This window comes from Spermophilus citellus, assembly GCF_964194105.1.
Source record: "Spermophilus citellus genome assembly, chromosome: 2".
In the NCBI taxonomy this organism is placed as follows: domain Eukaryota; kingdom Metazoa; phylum Chordata; class Mammalia; order Rodentia; family Sciuridae; genus Spermophilus; species Spermophilus citellus.
This window is the reverse complement of record NC_138183.1, coordinates 27,848,375-27,860,676: the sequence shown is the minus strand read 5'-3', so window position 1 is coordinate 27,860,676 and position 12,302 is coordinate 27,848,375. Positions and strand designations below refer to the sequence as shown.

Below are 12,302 nucleotides of genomic sequence, written 5' to 3'. Positions count from 1 at the left end.
TGCTAGTACATTTAGCGTGCATCCTTCTGTTAATAGTAGATTCATGTAAAACAGCATTGTAAGACACGTGTCAACCCAGAAGCCTAATTTATTGAAGATTTAGCTGACATGCAGGATAGAAAAATTTTGTCAGCTTGGCTAGCATGAGATAAAACCAAATCATTATTGAGAATTATTTTATTTTCTCTCTCTCTCTTTTATTTTTGGTAGTACTGAGGATTGAACTAGAGCCTTGCACATGCTAGGCAAGCTACACCCCCAGCCTTTTATTTACTCTTGATAGAGAAGTAATGTGGTTTTTTAAAATCCAGTTCAAATATGTATCTGATCTTACCTCATGAGATAATGATGGTTAACAGCTTAGTATGTGTATATTCTTTCAGACCCTGGGTAGATGCAATAGCCTCTGTTGCTCCATGGTTTTATTTTTTTGTAGCCCTCAAGTTTTGTTATACATACATGCTTGTCAACTTTTGGGAAGCCAGAGGCCAGTCAGAAGGTGCCTGATGTCATGGGATGAGAAGAAGGGGAACAGATTGGATGATTCATGGTGTAGCAGCAACTCAGTTGCCCAACTGTCTACTCAGTAGTAATGACACTTCTGCTTGAGTCTGCTCCCCTCATACCCCTTTCCCAAGACAGTTTGGAAGGGCAGTATCAGGGTTGATTTCTCAGACTTCCATTTTTCAGTATAAATGACTAAGTCCAGATTCTGGCACCTAATAAGTACTAATAAGTAAATAGTCCTTTTTTTTTTTTTTTTTCTGAGAAGCCTGATCTTTCTGTAACTGTTTATATCACAGTCCAGTTTTGTTTTGGCCTATTTTTCCTTTGATCTCTTTAAGATGACTCTATCCCCCAGCTCTACTGTGATCTGTTTTATAATGTATTTTAATTCTCTGTATCTTTATTCACCTTTTACCTTTGTAATGACTACAGAGGAACTGAACTTTTCTATGAAAACCAGCACTTTATCTCATTATTCAAATAACTTCTGATTTCTCAGCAAATACGTTTCTTCATTAAATTTCATTACTACCCAACTTTTTACTTTAGTTAAAGCTCTTCTGCTTTTACCTTATCATATACCTGATTTGATAGCTATATGAAAAGTGTTTTGCATGGAGGTGTTGTGAAATTAAGAGAACACTACATGTGAAGTGGCCAACATACCCCTTATCAAGTATTTTTATGTGATTTATTTTATATATATTACAACGTTATTGACAAGTATTGCACATTCTACATGTAATTCACCCATCTAAAGTGTCCCACTCAGTGATTTTTTTTTAGTATATTCACACAGTTCTGTTAACTATCACCACAGTTTTAAAACATTTTTATTGCTCCCGAAAATATCTTGATATCCATTTACTGTCATTCCTTATTTTCCCTTAACTTTACCCAGCCCTAGGCAAGTTTTATTCTGTTTTCTGTCTCTATAGATGTAGCTATTCTGAGTATTTCATGTGGAAGGAACTGTATGACATCTGGTCTTTTGTGTCTGCTTCTTTCACATAGTGTTTTCACAGTTCATCCATGCTGTGGCCTGCATCACTACTTCATTGGGCCACACTATATTTAATGGTCCATACTATATTTAATCACTTATACATTGATAGATATTATTTATGATTTTTTAATAGTAAAATAGCACTTCATATTATTATATTTTTTTAAATACAATCATTTTACAAAACATAGAAAAAAGTTACAGGTGCCTAGGGAAAACAATAGTTTGTTAATTTGTTTCTACCTGTTAAACATCACTGTTTTCTTTAAATATTAAAAATGATATTTGGACATTTGGAAATAATATCATGCTTGGTTATGTTCTATAATTTTCCTATAACAAAAATTAACAATGTGAAATATAATTTAGATTAATTCAGCTACAGAATATAACATACTGTGGTATCTTTCCTGCAATTCTTATGCTTCCAATTTTTTAATTTTTCCTTCTCACTTCCACACAGATCATTCCATGGTGTTACGTGTTATATGCTGAGGACAGTAAACATGGCAGAGCAGAGTAGTCATGGTTCCTAGATCCCAATTGCCAGCTTGACGTCCCTCTAGTAGAACTTATTGTAGGCTGTGTGGCTTGGGCATGTTACTTGGTCGCTTTGGCCACTTCCTTATCAGTAAGATGGGAATAATACTGATATCAACCTTATTGTTTTGTTGTGAAGATGAAATTGGTTAATAAAGCAAAGAGTCAGGTACATGGAATATGTTCAGTGATATTAGCTATAATCTGCAGCTTCATATGGTAATAGTGTCCCATAAGTACTTTAAGTGCATATATTAAAACAGATTATTTTGGTAATATTCCTAATTATGTTTGATCCAAACTTTTTCCACCTTCAATAAAATATGTGCAGTTTTGTTTATCATTTCACCAACCATCACCTGTAAAGTCAAATGGATCATGTTTTAAAAGCGCGAGAAAAAAGCAGAACCTGGAGATGAAGGAGGTATTAGTAAGAGTAGAGGAGCTGGAAGGTGAAATAAAGTGACCTAATCTCTTAAGCTCCAACATGCCTTCATTTGTGTGAAGATAATTAACTATTTACTGAACAAGTGGATATTTTAGTAGTTTGGTTGGATGAAGGATTCAGAATTGGAGTTTCCTTCAATTTTCATTAAAAAAGTGAGACTTCTTATGCATACAGTATCAAAACTTCATTGTACACTTTACATATATACAATTTTTATTACTCCATTATGTCTCAATAAATCTCAGGGAATTTTTAAGATATAAGGAAGGCATTTCAGTTGCTCTTATTGTATTATTATTTAAAAGTCACTGTTTTTTTATCACAGTTTTCTATACAACTGTACGCTAATTCATTTCTGCTGGTGGTATCTCCTTTACACATTTTATTTATTTAGTTATTTTTTCATGAGAGAAAAATTTTGTCCTCTTTATTGCAGTTTTTTTTTTCTTCACACATTTTAGAATGTATATACGGTATGGGAATAATTTAAAGATGTCTGAGATGAATTTTGTGGGAATTTACTTTTTTTGAAGACTCACAGGGAAGACTTTCTCCTAGCTCTTTGGAAAAGGGCATTAACAACCATTTAGGGCCTGGTCTTAGCTAGAAACTTAAAACCCCTTCAAAGGGATTGTTCCTTACCCTACAAATAGAGAGCCCAGGTCAGCTGATCATACCCCTGTGAAGAACAAGAGCTAGGACTGAAACCCAGGTTTGGGCTCTTTTTCATTTTTCATCACTGCACCAGTTTGACTTTTTAAGGTTGCCTGTTCTCCCATTTTTCTTTAAGAGGGGCCTTGCTCTGCCAAGGTGAGTCTCAGCATACAGTTTCTAATGAAGTTTGAAATGTTCTGATCTCCCATCAATAAGTGTCAGGTAGAATGACTTAAACATTTGGGGGTGGGGGCATTTCATACTCTATTTCTTTATAGCTGTCATTATAGTGAGGAAGTAGAGAAAGAATAATCTGGATAAATGGAAGCCAGTATATTTATATTCTCATATTCTCTCTCTCTCTCTCTCTCTCTCTCTCTCTCTCTCTCTCTCTCTCTCTCACACACACACACACACACACACACACACACACACACACACAATTAAATAGCACTAATAATAATCAAAATAGGGAAACATTATAAATTAACTTTAAAAATTACACCATCTCTTTCCAGTGCTTTTTTACACTTGCATGTACTGTTTTACTTAGCTGTATGACCAGATCAGAGAGATAATTTCATGCCGTTTTTTGCCATAATTTTTTATCATATTCAATTTTATATGTTACTATAGAGCCTTCATAGTTATTTTTATGATTGTATAATATCCCACTCTCATGTTTAACTGTTTTCTATTATTGTCTAGTTAATTTCTAATTATTTCTCATACAGCCCTGCATTGAACATACCATGTGCAGCTATTATAATGCTGTAGATTATTTCTTTTAGTTTTGAAACATATTGCTAAATTAAAAGGGAATGTCTAGTTTGTGTTACTTTCAGTTTTCAGCATGGTCTTAACCAGTGTTGCCAGTCTTTGCTTCTGAAATTTGTTCAGTGGGAGTAGCATCCTAACCATTGAAGGTTAGGGGCTAGGGGTTAAAGGTTGCAGTAAGATTATGACCAAATAAATTTTGGAGAGTTTCGTGATTTAAAGGCTCAAAGAAGTCACACACAAAAGACTAGACTTCATTAGCTTGCATTTCTAAAACTTATTTAAATATGGAACTTATTATTCTCATAAAAATGAGCAGACATCTTTGGGAAATGCCATACTGTATGTTGATGGTGAAAGGAGCCAGCCTCTAGTGCAATAGGATACTTTTTAGGTAATTGATCTCATGCACAAGAGGCAGTAAGTATGTCTGCCCTAACATCTTGCCACCTGACCCTCAAGAAGCTCATAATCTATTGGGGAAACAATATAGATGATGGTGTATATATATATATATATATATATTAAACATATATAGAATGATGATTACTGTGACAATGGTTTAGACATAGTGTCCACAAAGGAATAGAAAGGAAGGGAACCTAATCCACGTTTTGTGTGTTCCTAAGTTATTTTCCAAATCACAGAAGGGATTTGGTTCGCTCTAGAGTTTTTAGGTCACTGCCCTAGAACTGAACATATATTTATTTCTATGCATGACTACTGTGGACTGAACACATCTTCATCAACTAAGACAGTACCTGATTTTGATTTAAAACAAATTTACTCATTTCCAACCACTCACCTGCTATGATCAGTGTAACTTTTGTAGAAGGCATAGAGCCTTCATAAGTCAGTTTTTATGTGTTCCAGCCTGGAAAGGAAGTTAGATTGAAGTAAGGATATTAGAATGGATACCCATGAAATAAAAAATACAATAGTAAAACCAAGAAAAGTTAGGAAACCTATTAGAACTCTGGAGACTCACTCTAAAAAAATATCAGGTAGGAGGTTCAAAGTAGAGCTTTGGTCCTTCCAGTCTGTCTGCAACGTTGTCAGGTTCTGAAGAAGTTTTAACACTTGTAAGATGTGATGGGAAAAAATGAAGCCATAAAAACCATAATTTTCGAAAGTTAAATAGCAATTTTAAATTTAAAGGACTGCTTACCACTGATTCAGGAGAAAGACAAACTAGAAATACTGCCTGAAGATTGCAGGCAGGACTTGTTTATGTAATTTTGATGGTGTTTCATTGATGATGGAGGCAGAAGATGTTATTAGCTATGTTGCAGAGCAGGATTAACTCAACTTCTGCCCAGTAATTATCATGGGCTTATGTTCAAGAGAGAGAGTCGTTGAGAAGTCAAAAGGCCCACAATTATTTTTATGGGAGTTGGAAGAAGAATGAAGTCATTGCCTACATATCTCCCTGTGATCTTCCTATCATGGTGTAAATGCACAACTCATAAAGCAGCTGTAGTTGCCATTTCCTCCCTTTTCCTTAGATGGATGAATGTGATTTAGCATAAAGTTCACGAACTAAGAAAAGCAGTTGGACACAAATGCCTGTATCTTTCCACTCAATGTATCTTATTACCTTTAAATGCTTGTTAAAATCATGCTTTTATTTTTACCTTTCCAGTATAAATTGCCATCACCAGGCTTAGCAAATGAAACAGATTACTTATGGTAACCTGTACGAAGTTATGTACTCCAGGCCCTTGACAGAGCTTTCCCAAAGGACAGGCAATGTCTTTCAAAAAATCCTATTACAAGATTTTATTTGCAGGTGCGATGAACAGAAGGCTGCAAACCTCCATGTTTTATTGCTACCGAACTTCATCATGTCTGCTCACTCTATTGAAAACTGTGGCAAAAATGATACACATCAGCTCTTTTATTCTTTTGTAACTACTCTGTGCAAATAAAATTGTATTGGAGAATTTAATGAAGCAGTATGTCCTTGGAGGCAGCTTTGGAGATTTTCAGTGTACAACAATTTGTCTTTAATACTGTAAAACAGATTGGCAGGAGCAAAAGTTAGTCCTCACAGATTGGCCAATGTTTGCCACATATGTGCTCAAGTCATATAAGTAGCAGGGACCTTGGAGATAGAGGCATTCAGTGACCATTCCAGTAGCTTTAGGCTGTACCAGGAAGTGGTTGGGATAGTGAAAACTGCAGCACAGCTGTGGAACTGTGAGGCTGTTTTGGAAATGATCTGTTTACCCAGGAAATAAAGACTGATATTCAAGAAAAAAAAATTGAGTTGAGGGTTAATTATTCAACAGATTACCCAATGCTATGTCAGAATACTTCTGGGGATCTGTGGTAGGCAAGAGGTCATATTTGAGCTTGCTTTAGCCTTCACAGGCATAGTGGGCCTTTTGCTGGAATCTGGAAAGACAGCAGTAATGAACCTGTGCTACAAAGATCTGGGCACACATAACGTTGACATTCATGAACTTGTCATCAGGTGTCAGCTTCATGTTATGTGCAATTCTTGACCCATCAGCTTAGCTCTCCTTGCTGCTAACCTGTAAGAATACAAGCATGTGTCACTGACCTCATCTCAAGGATTATATATATATAAATATGTACTGGGTATTGAAGCCAGAGGTGCTCTACCACTGATCTGCATCCTAGCTCCTTTTATTTTTTATTTTGAGACAAGGTCTTGGTATATTGCCCAGGCTGGACTTGAACTTGTGATCCTCCTGCTGTAGCCTCCTGAGTCACTGGGATTCCAGGTATGTACCACCACGACTGGCATAAGGATAATCTTAATTCTGCTTAAAGCTCTAAGCTTCAGTACTTTTTTTTCTTTTTTAATCAGTAATAAATATTTGAATAGCTTCCAACTGATGAAGAAAAGTGTATAGGAAGTGCTGTCATTGTGAATTTCCAGCTCAAATGAGGTTGGAATCAACAGCAGTTTGTCCTTTGTTTGCAGGCTTGACCCAGCCTGTCTACCACTTTTCTTCTTTTGGATTAGCCTCCCAGGCTGCCATTTTTTGTTATTTGAATGTAGAAGAAAACAGTTTTCTGGCTTATGCTGGGGGAATGACAAGGGAGTCATTTAGCATGTCAGAAATTCCAAGTTGTAGCACTCCTGATATGTATGACCAGATAGTACTTAACCAGGGTTAATAGATATCTCACCAGTGACATCTATGTGAAAATGTAGCTTGGTAAATACAGCCCTATACTAGTTATGTTGAAAACAAAGGAAATTATTTTTCCTCGTTTCAAAGACCTCTTACTAATTGCAGCCATAAAATCTTTAAATGTATAAAGAAATTTAACACAAAGTGAGAAATGGTTGATTAAAAAAAAAAAAACAGCCTAATGCTCTATATGCTCTAGGAATATATTTACTAAACATTTTTTAACGGAACCACTGCCATCCCCAGTATTGGGGATTGAACCCAGAGGCACTCAACCACTGAGCTACACCCTCAAGGTGGAAATTGTGCAGGCTGACTTGAACTTGCAATCCTCCTGCCTCAACCTCCTGAGTAGCTGGGATTACAGGCATGCACTGCCTCACCTGGCTCTGAGTAGAAACATTCTTATTTGGCAGTCAATATTTTCTCACCACAGTTTGCAAAAATTTTTAGTGTGTTTTGGGGCAAACCACACATTCTATTTTAGACATTTCAGTGTTTGCCTCAGAATATAAGCTGTAAAAGTTTATAAGGCAATTTCAACAGATCTCAGAAATGTTTACTTAATGGCTCCCCATCTCTTGTTTGTGCATACCTCTTACGGGTCTCCATTTTGACATTGTCCATAGTACTTGGTTTGTATCTTTCCCACTAAACTAGAGCTCAGTGAAGGCAGGGACTATCTTACCCTTCTTTGAATCTCAAATATAGGCATTTCTTTTATGCGATGCTTAGTGGTGATTTAAAGAACCAAAGAAATGCTTAAGAATATTATCTGAAAATCAGTTAGCTGAGAATAATTGACTTAACCTTTTCTTAGCACATTTTCTGTTATTTTGGAACCTTGCCTACAAAAACCTGGTGTATCAAGGAAAGATTCAGGGCATTAGGTAACATTACCATAACAATATTTTGAGCAGCTTTATACCTTTGTCTTAATTAGGAGGAAGTAGTCTACAGATAGTGTGCATAAAAAGAATACAAAAATGGGGCAGGGAGTGTTCACAGTCTTTGCCTTTAGATATTATCTGGGTTCCAGGGCTTTGCACCTTGTGTGCCTCCATACTTGAGACCTATTTGAGTCTTTTTGTCTTAAATCTGGATCGTTGCTTTGCCTGTCTGATTCAGAATCAAAGCTGCCAGACTTTTTTCTATGTAATCACGCCCTGGCCTTGGCCCCCCTTACCTGCCCTGTTGTTGCTGATGCCTTCCAGTGACAATCAACTTGACCTAATTGGTAATGACATATCACTTACCGTACTTCTGTGTGTGCATATTATCCATAAATAAGACACAGTTCTTAACAACTGTATCTTCATTTGAAACAACGTAGAAAGTTAGGTTAAAAGTATTTACAGCCATGAGTGTGGTGTCATAGGTTTATAATCTCAGCTGCTGGGGAGGTGAAGCAGAAAGGTCACAAATTTGAGTGCAACCTATGTATAAAATAGACATCCTAGGGATGGGACCCAAGTCTAAGCATAAAATTTCTTTATGTTTCATATGTACCTTGCACACCTATCCTGAAGTTAATTTTGTACATCTTTTATAAGTTTGTGCATGAAACAAAGTTTCATGGTGTGGAAATTTACTTGTGGCATCATATCAAACAGTGCTCAAAAAGTATTGGGTTTGGAACATTTTAGATTTTGGATTTTTTAATTAGGGAAATTAGGAATGTTCCACCTATATTATAAATTATAAATATGCTTTCAAGAATATTAATCTTGTATGCATGTGCAAAAAGATCATGTGATGTGGATGCAGTTATACAAATATATTCATACCTATATTTTTCAACATTGAAAAAGAACTTTCTACCATGGAAAACTTCAAATATTCATTGTATCTAGTTTTGAAAATCTTTCTTTTTGTATCTCCAAGTTTGTCTGGTATCATATTCCTTCTACCTGAAGAACTTCCTTTCACATTTCTTGTAGTTTAGATCTGTTGCTAATAATTTTTTTTTTTTTTTTTTTTTTTTTTTTTTTTTTTTTTTTTTTGTCTAAGAAAGTCTTTGTTTCTGAGAGGCATTCCTCTGGGTATTGATGCTGGGCCTGTGATTCTTTCAGCAACTTAAAGATGCCATTCCATGGTTTTCTACTTGCATAGTTTCTAAAGAGAAATCTGCTGTAATATTTGTTTTTCTGAATGTAATGTCTTTTTTGTTTTTTAAACAAAAAATAATACTGACTACCTTTCATTATGACCATTGTGTCTTTGATTTTCCACAGTTTGAATATGTGTGTAGGGATGTGTGTGTGTGTGTGTGTTTATCCTGCTTGGGATTCTCTAATTCTTTAATGTGTGCTTTAATTTTTAAAAATTATTTTTGGAAAATTTTCAGTTATTATTTCTTGAGCTAGTTCCTCTGGCTTCTCTATGCTCTACTTGGGTTTCAGTTACACATGTGTTAGCTTATGTGACATTATCCAGTAGTTCTTGGATTCTTTAATGTTCACTCTTGTTTTGATTTGTCTTTAAGTTAGGATAATGTGACATATTTTGAGTTTACTGATGCTTTTCATAGCTGTATTTAGTTTAGCAGTGAGACTGACAAAGGCATTCTTCATCTGTTACTATATTTATTTTTAAATTTTTAGCATTTCTGAGGCTGTTTCAAATAGTTTCTGTCTCTCTGCTGGAGTTTGAGGATTCAGGTTTGTGACATGGATTTTCCATGAACTGTGGTTTCCCCTCTACAAAATAGGAAAGTTGGGAATATATGATAATTATAGAATTGTTTTGAGAATCAAGATATCATGGATAAAATACATGTATTCCCTTGGACAAGTCCCTTCCTTTTCCTTCTCTGGGTCTCAGTCACTGTTATTAAATGTTTGGACTGCATGATTCTGTGATGGGGGAAAGACCTAACATTTATTAACAGCCTGTATTAATCTCATGTAAAATTTGAAAAAGGCATAAAAAATCACATTTAAGAAGTGCTTTTACAAAATGTTTTAGATTTGCTAGTTCTATGTGGAATTTTAATTGGAAGAAACATAGCATTAAATCTAGTTGCCACTTGGTTAAATCTGATAAAGAATCATTAAAATTTTTCAACTGTGGGGTTTCCTGACTCACTTGAGAAATTTCATGGCTCATAACACATCTCACTCACTCTCTTTGCACTTATAGAATTTTAAATTATCAGCCTGGCTTCCAACTTTTGCAGCGAGGAAACACTAATGGGAGTTGTTGCTGTTAACTGACTAAAGGACAATAGTCTTGTTGGAGCTGGTTTTGGCATCACAGACTTGTATTCATATTCTGGGAGCCCAAGAGTGAAACCTTGAGCTGACGATTTATTTCAGAGCTTGAGTTTCCTCCTCTGTGAAATAGGTATGATGCCTACACCAGAGAGCAGTTTTGAAGATAGAAGACTATATGTAGATTTAGGCCTACTCTCTGATTAATGGTAATCGATCACCCACCCGTAGCATTTAGAGTGTTTGCTAAAATAAAATAGTTCACTAATAAGTCAAAATTTCAGTACATCTATGGGTAAAGGAAAGTCTAATATTCATTTTAACCCCTTTTTTGGAAAGAACCATCTGGTAAGAGGATATTATAACAATATGGAGAGGATTAACTGAAAAGATTATTGGTAAGTAATAACAATAACCAAGCAACTGAGTACTCACTAGGCAAGGAATGCCAGATTTCTGTCCTCAAAGCAGCCCTGTGAAGAAAGCACCCCTCCTCTGAGCAGCCTGCCTCTGTTGGAGTGAGGGTGACCATACTGTCCTTGTGCTCTTCCACTCTGGATTCTATCACTGTTTTTCATACGTAACTCCACTGCCTCCCCACTTCTTGTCTCCAGTGACAGACTGCCTGTGTGTTTTGCACAGCGGTGGCACACACAGCAAGTTGAATTGTTGAGATGTTGAGTCTTTGGGTTTTTCTTGTCAAGAGTGAAATCCCTCTTCCTGATGTTGTAGATGAAAATATAAGCATTAGCAAACTGTGTGTTGGCCTAAAGCAAAAATAGTAAGAAAATTGTTGTAAAGAAAGTACTTGATCAACCTGAGCCCACCCCCATACTGTTTATTAAAACCAAGTATTTTAAGATAGCTGTTGATATACAAATTATTACAGAGTAAATATGATGAATTTCAAAAACAGTGTCCAGATTCTGTATGTGAGTAGTTTTACTAGAATGGGCATTATTCAAGACTGAAATTATTTAATACAAAGAAACATTCTTTGTTCGCACTGTCAGCCACTGTCTTCCAAAATGAACACCACAATACCGGCATTCTTACTCAAACTTGAATAACACAGGGAATACTGTCAGATTATTTTACAGTTGTTTTTCTTATCATCACAAAAGTTGTCACAGAACTTCATTCCTGATCATAGATTTTTAGAGTTGGAAGGAACCCAAGAGATCCAGTCTAACTCCTTCCTGCCACCCAAGGGATAAAGTAATTTTTTTAAAGTCATGTAGCTAGCTGATGTGGGAATGAGGGAGAGATAAGTTCTCTGCATAATGCCACAGTTCTGCATTCCTTTGGAAAAAAACTGCCTACTCATTTTTGGTTTTTTAACACTAGTTAGAGTCTTGTGGCAAGGTTATTTTCCATGACTAACTAGTGTTCTTTTGTTTTCTCATGTGGGTGTCTGGGAACAAGCTCAGTGTTTTTGTTGCAACAATTGAACAGTGGAAGGTGGTAACAAGACACTTGTCTAGTTAACACTTTAGGCGTCGGCAGGAGAAAGTGGTTTGGAGCTCAGATTCTCTGTCCTCATTGTCAGTAAGGCAACTATTTTAAAGTTGAGTTTCCTAAACTGGAGCCTGAATTCCCCCTAAAGTTTTATGAAGATTCTGTGAATATATATTTCAGGAAAATAATCTGTAGCTTTCGTGAGATTATCAAAGGATCTACGGTTTAAGACTATTGTTCTAGAAGAAGGGAGAACTATACCAGTTGCATCCAAGCACTAATTATAGGAGAGGCTTCCCTTATCTCCAGCCCCCTTGTACCCCCTTCCTACTGACAAGCCTTCCACACAGCTTCCTGGATCTTTTCTTGGAAGCCATTGGAGGACTCCGGCTTCTTGATGCAGGAACATTCCCCAACTTTCTCAGGGCTACCTTCTCTGCTCTGTTTCCATGAGATGCTGTGAGATTCAGGGATGTTTGTTCATTAGAAAGCTCAGGGGTGTCACTTCAGATACATTTTGATTGAAAAGAATG

The 12,302-nt window shown here is 36.1% G+C and overlaps 1 protein-coding gene across 4 annotated transcripts in view; it reads left to right on the top strand.

Annotated features, from left to right (window-relative positions):
* SLC44A1 (solute carrier family 44 member 1) overlaps positions 1–12,302 on the top strand; it is a 184,822-nt gene that overhangs the window by 34,793 nt on the left and 137,727 nt on the right. The gene's annotated exons all lie outside the window — the stretch shown is intronic.